General features: G+C 54.3%; 1 protein-coding gene and 1 long non-coding RNA gene across 7 annotated transcripts in view; one reads left to right on the forward strand and one right to left on the reverse strand.

Annotated features, from left to right (window-relative positions):
• Nucleotides 1–12,275, reverse strand: part of EFR3B (EFR3 homolog B) — a 135,126-nt gene that overhangs the window by 45,133 nt on the left and 77,718 nt on the right. The window lies entirely within an intron of this gene.
• Nucleotides 1,152–9,109, forward strand: LOC127489426 (uncharacterized). Its single transcript, XR_007917361.2, has 3 exons — nt 1,152–1,471; nt 3,446–4,441; nt 8,996–9,109. It is a non-coding gene; the product is annotated as an uncharacterized lncRNA (long non-coding RNA).

The following is a 12,275-nucleotide window of genomic DNA, read 5'->3' on the forward strand; positions in this document are numbered from 1 at the left end:
AGCCAGCGAGGGAGAACGTGGCGGCGGCCCTGTGACGCCTGCGCATTGCAGCCCTGCCGCTCCTTGGCTCCGCTTGCCTGGTGCTGTTCCCTTGGCTGGTCTGTCACCTCCATCAGAGCCCCCCCACGACCCAGCGCAACTGCTGGTTTCAAACAGAGTCTGTAGCACCAAGCCGGAAAGCTTTTCGACAGTGCCCCGCTACCGACCCAGCCTCGTGCGCAGCCCCCGAGGTGACGTGCCACTCGCTTTAGATGCCTGCCCCTACTTCACCTGCCCCAGCCCTCCTGGTGCTCGTCTCCAGAGTCTGGAAAAGTCCAGGGTTTACCACCTGCTACGTGCAAAGCACCAGGCCGAGGGTTAGGGGCTCTGTCCCGCGGCTGCACACGAGCCCTCCCGGAAGCTCGCATCGCCCTCCCTGAAACACAGCCCAGCCATTTCTCAAGTTCATCCCAAGCTCTCCTCTGCCACAGCCACCAGGCCGGACGCCTCCTCCACACTTGACATCTGGTCTTACCCCCCCACCCCCCACCCGGCCAGTCCCCCAGCTTCAGTGCCCTCCGCGTGTAGCTTTGAGTCAGCCGGCTGCACAGCCGGGCCGCCTGCCTGGCTCATCACCGCCTTTCAAGGCCGACCTTTCAACCCGACACCTGCTGTGGCTCCCTGGAGGCCGTCCAAGAACCCCGCCCATCCTGTGCACTGTATTTCCTTACCAATCCTTCCCCTCGGCTGTTTCAAGTGGACTCACCTGCCCCCACCCCCGATCGACTGTAAATGCCTCTGGCTCCTCTTCCTCCTGAGCCCAGTACAGTAGCCCAGGCCCAGCGGGACTCCAGGGAAGCCGGCACCATGTGCAGGCTCACCTGGCTTTGATCAGCGTGAGACCCAGGGAAGTCACCGCCTCCCCTTGGCCCTTGGCTTCCTTTGTATAAACATCAACTCCATTATCCCCATTCACCAAGAAAAATGTCTTTTTGCCCAAAATAGTTCATATTTATTTTCTTAGCTTTACAATCTTCTTGTAAAGACAAGGGCTGGCCCGATCATCCCTGCCAAAGCCGCTGGAATGCTTTGTAAACAACTGACAGCAAATTTCACTCCAGGGCTAATGGCACAGACACCCCTTTCAAGTGAATTGCAGGAAATGGGAACAAAACAGAGAGAGAGAGAGAAGAGAGAGAGAGAGAAGAGAGAGGGAAGAGAAGTCCAACTCCAGAGCCTCCCCGGAGGACCCAGCCTCGCCCAGCTGAAGCCAACGGGACCCGGCAGTTTGTGCAGCAGTCACTGGGTGCTGTGTGAAGAGAAGAGAGTTTAAAATATACAAGCTCTGCGTGAGACCCTCACACGCTTCAAGTTGATGATGTGTCCAAATGAGAACCAGGAGTCCATGAACTGAAGACATCTTTGATGAGTCCAGGAAGGCTTCCTGGAAGAGGTGAGACCTGAGCTACATCCTTAGGGGCAGAGAGACCCGGTAAGTACTGGCAAATTCAAGATGCAAAAAATCAACAGCCCTCTACAAGGACAAGCTTAAGAAATTAAAAAAATGTTCCCTCTTCTCTTTTTTCCCTTTTTCCTTGCTTCTGCTTTTAGAAGGAATACATGCTCATGGGAATAAATTCGTAAAATATGGGGGGGAATAAAGGATATAAACATCACAGAATCACATTACTTGGAGGTAGCCACTAAACCCTCGGTCTACTTGTTCTAGCTTTAGTGTGTATGTGTACGCACACTTTGAAAACAAACCACGTTGGGAGCCTACAGGAGAGTGTTGAAACCCATGTTCTTCTTGCACTGCGAGCCCTTAGCTTCCGACTACATCTGTTTCACTTCAACAGCTACTTCTTATTCCATCTTTTGACCGGACCCTGATTTACTGCATCACCCCCTTTGTGTGTGTTCGTTTCCATGATTCCGAGTGAGCCCGCAATCGCCCTGGGTGATCAGAGCTGGGGCTCCTACAGGCGGAGCCCGGCCCGGCCGATCAGCGATAAGGACACAGAGTGCGCGTGGGGCTGCAGGGCTGGCGGGCGGCGGCGGGAGGGTCTGCGGGGGCCAGGGCCTGTCTCTTGTCACCCGGGGAAGACTCAGGATCGAGGAGACCAAGAGGAGGTAGGGAAGAAAATGAGTGTGGGGAAGGGCAGGGTCCGAGTTTCCAGACAGACCCTACTGGAAGTGGAGAGAAGCCGCAGCTGAATTCTCCCCCTGGGGAGCCAGGGGGGTGGGACCTGTCTGAAGTCTCAGATAAACCTGACCTTCTGCGGCTCCTCGTGGCCTGGTGGCCCACCTTGGTTAATCTGATTGCCACCTTAATTGAGGACGGGGACTTAGAGAGAGAGAAATGTGTCTGATTGATCTGATGTCAGGGCTTTATTCTTTATTAACTGTAGGCCTCCCTAGGCATGGATCTCTCTCTCCAAGCAAATAACAGACAAAAATAAACAGAATGTTTTTCCATTCTCTGCCTCTTGGGACCACTGACAGTAGGAAAAATTTATCTCAGCCATTTTCAAGAGCCAGACAGCCTGGCTTCAAACCCCAGAGCTAAAGCTGTACACACTTAGGCAAACCACTCACGCTCTCATGCGCCTTGGCCTACTCGTCTGCAAAATGGGAATAAGGAAGTCTAGGGCGATGGTGACAACTAGATAATGTAACCCTGGGGGTGTTCTTTTTAAAAATATTTATCTGTTTACTTGAAAAGCAGAGTTACAGAGAGAGAGAGGAGAGACAGATAGAGGAGAGCTTCTATCCACTGGTTCACTCCCAAAATGGTCGTTAATGACCGGGCTAAAAAGCCAAAGCACTTGGGCCACCTTCTGCTGCTTTCCCAGGTGCATTAGCAGGGAGCTGGATGGAAAATGGAGCAACCAAGACTCAAACTAGCACCCATACGGAATGTCGGTGCTACAGGCCGTGTCTTTAACCTACTGTGCCACAGCGCCGGCCCCTACACTGGGGCCATTCTTAGAAATGTTCCTGGCACACAGTAAGCACTGTTTTTTTTTTTTTTTTTTTTTTAAACAGGCAGATTTAGACAGAGAGAGAGAGAGAGAAAGGTCTTCCTTTCCATTGGTTCACCCCAAAAATGGCCACTATGGCCGGCGCACTGCGCCAATCTGAAGCCAGGAGCCAGGTGCTTCCTCCTGGTCTCCCATGCGGGTGAGGACCCAAGCACTTGGGCCATCCTCCACTGCCTTCCTGGGCCACAGCAGAGAGCTGGACTGGAAGAGGAGCAACCGGGACAGAATCTGGCACCCTAACCGGGACTAGAACCCAGGGTGCCGGCGCCACAGGCGGAGGATTAGCCTAGTGAGCTGCGTCGCCAGCCCAGCACTGCTCTTTCACCATTGCCATTCTCCTTATCACCACCCCATCCCCATCACCACCACCTCCACCATCACCATTGTTGCTGTGATAATTATCATTTCAATCTCTTTCCCAGCTTAGGGAAAAGAAGGCCTGGTGGGATAAATGCAATGACAAGGCCAGACTGGCCCTGGAAACCTTCCGTCTTCACTTTCTGACTGTGCCAGGAGTGCGAAGAGACACGGATCATTGCCCTGGAGAGGCCCAAAGATGGGGCTCTGTGTGGACACAGGAGCGGAGGGGCGGGACCAGGACCAGCACCAGCAGCCACGCAAATGCGTCTTGAGTTTCTCCACGCCAGGTACTGTGCACTCCTTCATTGAATCGTTGCGGAAGGTAAGGCTGCTCTTGCTTTTGCAAGCGGCATCAAACCTAGGCTCTTGTTTGACTTGTAAAAATCAAAGAACTGAGGTCTCTGCCCGGGGGTGTCTCGTCCTGCTGCCAGATCAAAATCAAAATAGAAACAAGAATGTATTTGCCAGGCCCGTGGAATGCGTCCTCAGCCTCACACCAATGAAATGCAATCCACACACAGAAACGGGGCTGCTCAGGAAACTGGGGACGGGATGGGAAGGTGTCCGAGGAGACTAATTTTAAACCGTATCGGAAGTCTCTGCTGTCCACGCAGGGAGAAGATGCCGATGCTTCCTGCGTGTCCATCACTTATGTGCCTAACTTGGGCACTTTATGTTAATCCCCCGAGGTTAGTACCGTCAGGGCGCAGACAAGCAAAGCAAAGCTCAAAGAGGCGCCATGACGTGCCCACGGTCGCCGGGGAGCCAGGAGCAGTGTGGGGCAGGCCCTGCGGCCCGAGAGCCACGGTGCACACACGGATTTGCAGTCAGAGCAGATGCCTCAGGCAGGGACGGGCACAACACGTGCTCAGGCAGAGAAAGGCCACTTCCAGGATGCGTTATTTTTTTCAGAGTCACGTGTAATTTGTGAAACCTGGACCAGCTTGGAGGATTGCTCTAATGCCAAGCTCCCGGCGTTAATGAACCACAGTTACGTGGACGCGAACACTGGAGGCAGCCCGGTGAAGGGTAGCTGGGATCTCTCTGTGCACTTCTTGGTAACTACATAGGACTCTGTATTTCAAATTTAAGTTTCTTTTCTCTCTCTCTCTCTCTCTTTTTTTTTTTTTTAAGATTTACTTATTTGAAAGGCAGAGGTGCAGAGAAAGAAAGAGAGAGAGAGAGAGAGAGAGAGAGAGAATCAATTGATTCCACCCACTGGTTCACTTCCCAAAAAAGGCCACAATGGCCAGAGCTGGACCAAACCAAAGTCAGGAGCCTCTTCCAGTCTCCCACATGGGTACAGGGGTCCAAGCACTTGGGCCATCTTCCACTACTTTCCCAGGCACATTAGCAGGGAGCTGGATTGGAAGTGGAGCAGCCAGGACTCGAACCAGCACCTATATGAGATGCTGGCACTGCAGGCGGTGGCTGTACCCGCTACGCCACAGCACCTGCCTCAACAGTTTCTTTCATAGTCAGCATATTATGGTGATGGAGATGTTTCCTTTTAGAGGGGGTGACCGAGCCAGCATCACACCAGGGCCTCTCCCACCATCCCTCAGCCCCACAGCTGGAGGGAGTAATGAGGTTCCCTGACAAACACTGAGCCCATCATGGGCCCCCACGGTGCCAGGGGCTAACCGGGGAGATGAAATGTTAACAAGGCCTGCGGAGTGGTTGTCAGGCTCTTCCGGTGTAGCTGGAGAGAACAGGCACAGCTGATACGCAGAACACAAGTGGCACTGGGTACGATGTCTCTCACAAGACACGTCCGTCATGGAGGCTGGAGTGAGGGTGTGTGCACCTCATGCTCTTTTCCCAGGGAGGCAGAATGTAGGCAGAGCCTCGGGGACATGGGCCCAGCAGGGGAAGGGTGGGGAGGGGTGAAGTTCAGGCAAGGGAAACCAACGTGCACAGCCCCCCCCCCCCCCCCCCCCGCAGCGGCTTTGGACCTGAACTTGCCTGGGAGCTCCTTGCTGGCACCCAGTACCCAGCTCTTCTCAGAACAGTGGGCACATGGGAAGACCGCCGAACAGCTTCAACGGCATTCGCACAAGCCAGGTTTTAAAGAACAATCCTCAATGTTGTCACTCCCAAGAGGACGTGCATCGTAATGGAGACACTGCTCTGTCTGCTACGGCACAGCCAACAGCGTGCCCGGGAGCTCAGCCCCTGTGAGCGACTGAGAGCCGTGTGTGCTCAGACAGGCTGTCCCAGCCCTGCGCTATGGCTGTGGCTGCCCAGGTAAGGGACCGGGCCTCTACCTGGCAGGCGGGAGGAGTCACCCAAGGGCCTTGGGGAACAGGAGCAAGAGGGTCTTAGGAAGAGTAATCCAGAGTCTGGCTGGCAGAAGGCAAGCTCAGATGGGAAAGAAGAGAGAAGATCCTACAGAAAAAGGAGCAGGAACCAAGGCTTAGAAGATCAGGGCCAGAGCTGGGGAGGGGGCGGCGAGAGAGAGCAGAAAGGCGAGGCCAGATGGGCCCAAGCCGAACAAGAACCACCCACAGCCACGGCCGGCAGCACAGGGCGCAAGAAACCAAACGCTCAGAACTAGAGGCGAAGACGGGGAAACCCGACTGCAGCGGTGCTTCTCAGCCCCTCCAGCCCCAGGAGCTGGGATGGGCGGAACAACAGGACCCGGAAGACCACGTCACCAGAGGGGTGGCATGCGCGGTCCGCCCCAGGAAGGTGGCAGATCGGGGCCAGTTGGTGAGAACTGCCTCAGAATGCGCAGTGTCAGCGTGGAGAGGGCCTCCCGGCATCGCTGCCACTCTGGGTTTGGGTGTCTGCTCATTACACGCACAGATAAGGCTTTGCCACGATGTCTACAAGCAAAGGAGTGAAGCTCGACCAGCTGGCCAAAATGCATCTGAAGAAATAATTCGAGTGCAAGCTGCACCGGCAGAGTTTTGAAGACAACCTGGGAAAGTCCCTGGGACGGAGGATTTAATGAGAAAGGTACACAGTGGCCCCCCATAGCTGCAGCTTCACTTTCCACAGTTTCTCTTCCCTGTGGTCAACCACGATCCTAATAGAAAATTCCAGAAAAACACGACGCACAGGTTTTAAACGGGGCTGTCCTGCGCCCTCCCGGGATGTAAATCATCGCTTTGTCCAGTGCATCCATGCTGTATGCAGCACCCACCTGCTGCTCACTTAGTAGTCGTCTCGGTCATCAGTCTGACCATGTAGGTAGGTGCTTGTGTGCAGCTATGATTTACTTAACAACAGCCCCAAGAGCAAGAGTGTCCATGCTGGCCCTTCTACCACACCATCCGTCCTAACTGTTCCGTACTGGTTGCTGGTAATCTTAAGCCATGTGCCTAATTCAGAAATTAAGTTTTACCACAGGTACACGTGCCCAGGATAAAACATGGGACATACTCTTCTAGGGCTTAGTACCAACTGTAGTTTCAGGCCTCTCCCAGGTATCTTGGAACCCATCCCTTGCAAACTGGGGACTAGAGTACACTACACTGGTGCCAACTAGGGAAAATGCTATTAAATTAGGGGTGTGCGGGAGAGAGGACAGCGTAGGCTGGTGGAGAATGAACGCGTGGTGCGTTTTCTCCTTTGTTTTCACCTCTTGTAAAGCTGGGTGGTCACCAATCCCCCCGTTCTGCGTGTGAACCCTCACGGCCTGTCCGCCTGCCTCACTGCCAGCGTCCATCCCCGTGAGCCTTTGCTTCCTGCACCTGCTCTACTTGCTCTCCTCTCTCCTCTCCTCTGTTGGACAATGGCCGTTCCTGCCAAACCTCGGGGGCGCCCGGCTGCCGGAGGGACACTGCTAACTGCAAGGATGCTACCTGCTGTTCTCCACTTTCCTCCTCTGCTTTTTAATCTCAGCTCAGCCATCAGCAATTCCTCCAATATTGAATTTTTAAACCAGCACAAGGCCCCGATCATTGCTGGGGACAAAACCCTGGTGTGGAACCTTTAATGATCTTAATTTCAGCATGCTGTGAAACTGGGAGAGGACAAGAACCAAAAGCCCTGGATGAGACGCACTATGGCCACCGGAAGTGAGTGACAGCTTCTCCTCCTCCTGTCACTTTAATTGGCACCAGTTTCACTGCTATGCCCACTCAGAAAGGGGCTCGGTGCAGATCAAACCGCGAATCTGTTCCACTCTTTGCTCAACTCCTAATATTCCGGGGTTATCACATCTGCGGGACTTGAAGCCCTGTTCTCGGAGCCCCGCGCCCCAAGATGGTGTCGTGAGCCCCAGGCGGTGGAGCCCGGCTGCTAAAGCGAGGCACTGAGCATTCCAGCTTCTCCCCGTGTGCACTTGGCTCAGCCCACAGATGACGGCTGCTGCTGCCTGCCGTCCTCAGTCTTCAGATGGTTATTAATGTCTGCGTGTTCTCAGCGCTCGTGGCAGCCTGTCTGATAAAAATCTAGGTTTCAGCCTCTCGGCATGCGGAGTGAAAACAGAGATCAGAGCGGGACAAAGCTGCCAGCTTTCTATAAAACCAGGAACGGCTCCCCCACGGTGGCCTCGGGCCAGGGCCACCGAGAGGGAACACTGACACTTCCTCCCCGCGGCTCCGAAACCCCACGGCTCTGCTTCTGCACCAGCTCACGCGCACCGGGCAGCAGGTCGGAGACAGCTTCGGGGGTGTCGTTTGGAAGCATCCTAAATGCTCAGCGGAGGACTGACTGCATAGACCTGGGCACAGCCACACGAAGGCCACCGTGCAGCCGCCGAAGTGAACAAAGCCGAGCTGTGAGCACCGCCCCAGACAGCTCTCCAGACACAGAGCCCATCCAAAGGGCACCTGGGGAACATGCATGTTGTGTATGGCATGAGAACATGCGTGGTCCACAAATGTGGTGTGTATGTCAGCATAGGTAAAACACAGTGTACATGCACACAGGAGACCTGGGGTCGCCCACAGCACAGTGAGGGTCCTCACAGGCACGTGCAAGGACACTGGAGCTGGGGGTAGGGACGTCAGGAGGAGGGGATGTGGGAATTGAGCTGCATCACCCAGTATGGTAGCTGCTGCCACTTGTAACCATTTAAGTAAGATTTTTAAATAAGATTAAAAATCCAGTTTTGGTGGTGGTGGTGGGGTAGGCATTTGACCTAGCACATGACGCCTGCATCCCACATTGGGGAGTCGCTGGGTTTGAGTCCCGGCTCTGGGTCCCAACTCTAGCTTCCTGCTAATGCAGCCCCTACGAGGCAGCAGGCAATGACTCAGGTAGTTGGGTCCCTGCCACCCAAGTGGGAAACCTGGATTGCGTTCCTGGCTCCCGGCTTCAGCCTGGTCCAGCCCCAGCTGTTGTGGACATTTGGGAAGCGAACCAGTACACGGGAGCGCGCTCTCTCCCACACAGAATCAAATATAAAATTCAAGACTCCAGTTTCTCAGGCACGCGAGCCACAACTGAAGTGCCCCGTAGCCACACGTGGCTCACGGCTGCCACGCTGACCCTGCAGGTGTAGGAAGCGGGCCCCATCACGGCGCGTTCTCTCAGGCGGCCCTCGCTCGGAGCCTTAGTTCCTCCAGCTGAGCTCCCTTCCCCAGCAGAAATGTTTCATGCATTACTCACTGAGTTTAAAATAAATACAAATTTTAATGTTTCTCCCATTTTCCCTTCAGGCCAAAACTCCTCGCAAAAACTGACAAGACTCATTTTCTGTTGGAAGGTCTGGAATCCTCGAGTTCACACACACACAGACACACACACACACACAAAGGCTGTTTTCAGAACTTGCTCAGCTCTCTTCTCGCTGGAACGTTGAAGACAAGGAGCTGATTAAAGACCTGGAAGCTGCTCCGCTTATTCATGTGCACGCGCGTGCACACACACAACACGCACAAAGTCGTTGTGAACATCAGACGTGCGGAAGTTGAGAAGAAACACACGAGGCACTGTCCCCTGCAAGTGACACCCGCGGCATGAGCCAGCGCGAGCTGGGACTTCGGGGTGGCCGTGTGCTGCGACAGGCCGCGCTCCGAGATGGGCCAAGAGGAAGGCAGGTGCTCCCGGCACTGGGGACAACGCCAGCAGGAGCACAGAGGAGCCGGGCGCGGGGGCGTGTCCTGGAGAAGCGGGGCGGCGGCCCGTCAGATCCGTGTCAGTGACACGGGGAGACTTGGGGAAGCAGCCAGTTGGAGAAGTGCCCTCAAAAGCCAGGCCAAGAGGGGAGAGCTGTCATGGCCACTAAATAACAGCCATTATCACCTTTCCTGGTGCTGTCAGAATGTGTCAGGGAGCTGCTGCCCAGGGTGAGATGGACAGGCCTGCACGACCCTCCCAGGAGGCCACTAAGAAAGTTGTCATCTGGAAGGGAAGCAAGGCAAGGCCTGGAACCAGAAGTGTCCTCTTGGGCTTGTGGCAAACCAGGGCGGGGGGTGGCACATGTGGACTCCAGGCCACAGTGATGCTAAGTAGGTGGGACAGGAAGTCAGCAGCTTCTGACTGGTGTCTGCCCCACCCCCAGGAAATGACATCAGAGACCATCGAGGAGGGACGAAGATATACCCTGCCCCTTGACCCAGGAGGGCCATCGAATAGGTGGCAGCGGAGGGGACCGCTGGGGGGACATTCAGAATCGGGCACCGGCAGAGGGCTGCAGACAGAGCCTCGCAGCCCTTGCCTGGTCACCCTGGGTCAGTGTGTGACATGGGTGGGCTGGAAACAGCCCAGAGCTGATCCCCCACAACCACAGATGGAGGCCAGGAGCCCGAGGGCACCGCAGGGACAGCAGGACGGAGAAGAAGGTGAAGGCACAGGGCCACGCCATCAGGCTTCCCCTGGGATGACCATGAGAGGGGCGAAGGCACAAGCTCTGCTTCATTGGCTGCTGGCCTAAGAAGCATCATCGAACGCTCCCCGAATCTCTTATTTGACAGAAGCAGCAACACAGGGGCTGTCTGGGACTAGACCCGGGTGAGTGCACAGCTTTGGCAGCCTCACCTCCACAGTGTGATAACTGGGGGTTGCAGGCTGCTCCCGTGGCCCTTGGGACCCAATTTGCACTAAGTTAGGGCTGCACTTTTTTTTTTTTTTGGACAGGCAGTTAGATAGTGAAAGAGAGAGACAGAGTTAAAGGTCTTCCTTTTTCCATTGGTTCACCCCCCAAATGGCTGCTACAGCCAGTGCGCTGCGCCGATCTGAAGCCAGGAGCCAGGTGCTTCCTCCTGGTCTCCCATGCGGGTGCAGGGCCCAAGCACTTGGGCCATCCTCCACTGCCCTCCTGGGCCACAGCACAAAGCTGGACTGGAAGAGGAGCAACCAGGACATAACTGGAGCCCCAATCGGGACTAGAACCTGGAGTGCCGGCGCCGCAGGTAGAGGATTAGCCTAGTGAGCTGTGGCCCCTGCCTGAACTTACTTTTTTAAAATTTATTTGAAAGAGAGACAATGAGAAAGAGAGTCAGGCAGAAAGAGATCTTCCACCCACTGGTTCATTCACCAAAAGCCTGCAATGGCTGAAGCCAGGCCAGGCCAAAGCCATTTGGGTCTCCCACAAGAGTAGCAGGGACCCAAGTACTTGAGCCATCATCTTCTGCTTCCTAGGGTGTACACCAGCAAGAAGGTGGAACTGGAAGGGGACAGGGACTGAAACCAGGCACTCCGGGATGGAATGTGGGCATCCCAACCGCTGTGCTAAACACCTGAGCAAGGACTGAGCTCTGAGGTGGACCTGACACCTTCTGCCCCCAAGCTGTGGCCTCAGGACTCTGCATGTGTTGTGTAGCTTTGAGGACAGAATTCCCACGAAAGAATTGTTGGTATTCTATTTTATAATCTGTTTGGGATTTACTTTATAAATATTGGTTATCAGTCTAATATTTTGGCTACATTTAAGGGAGGACATGCTTCCTTTTAAGTGGGCCTTTTGAGCCTCAGGAGCCCCAATAAATGAAAGCGAAGCAGGAAAGAATGACTGCTAATGTGTACAGTTAGCTCTCCATCAGCTGATCCGGGGTCCTGTGGTGACTCATTCATCAGAATACCCGCTCGTTGCTGTACTTGGCACATTGAGGTTTTTTTTTAAGTACACATGAACTATGTGGAACAAGAAGCATTCTGATAAATAACTCCTACCCTGAAACTGCTTGTAGAAGAGAGTGGAATTCATCACATGAGATGAACAGCACTGGAAATTTCATTGGTGACTTAGTTGAAATTTGGAGCTAAGGACTAGGAGGCAGGATCTGGGATCTACAATACAAGAATGCTTTTCCCTCTGCCCAAGATATGTCCCGTTTCCTGCCGTGACCCCCGGCCAGCCTATAAAAAGCAAGGTTACTCACCTCCCGCCTTCCAAGTGAACACACAGAATCAAATATAGAAACTGGCTTCATTGTTCTCAAGCCAAATGGGTTGAGAGCAAGTGTAAGTGCTTAAAATACACAGACAAACTAACAGATAAGATGCAGACTTTTAAAGGCTAAGAATCCAAGATCAATCATTTAAACGCCCAAATACACAATCAGAGAGTCTGTCGCAGCCAGAGCAGAGCGCCAGCACGCAAGGCAGGCGCCGTGCCCAGGGCAGCTAAGATGTCCGGTCAGGGCCAGCGCGGTCGTGGTGCCAATGGGAAAATTTTAGCAGCAACGCTGTTGAAATGCAAGACAGAATCAGGAGCAAGCCCCAGAATTCTGCAAAAACAAGGGCCAGGCTGAGCCCTACTCAAAATGCCAAGTCAGTTGCAGGCCAGGCAGAGCCAAGACCCATTTTTAATGCAGCAGGCTAGTGGCATTCTGGGTACATCTGCACAAAGAACGAAGTCCCCCAAGCTGATCCTGCCCACTGCAGACACACAGAGCAAGCAGCAGCCCTCAGCGAGCCCTGGAGACTCCTCCCTGACCCCGGCTGACGGTCAGACACGAGCTACAAGCTCTCCTGGCCTACGACATCCGCGTCAGC

The sequence above is a fragment of the Oryctolagus cuniculus genome, chromosome 2, assembly GCF_964237555.1.
Source record: "Oryctolagus cuniculus chromosome 2, mOryCun1.1, whole genome shotgun sequence".
NCBI classification, from domain to species: Eukaryota; Metazoa; Chordata; class Mammalia; order Lagomorpha; family Leporidae; genus Oryctolagus; species Oryctolagus cuniculus.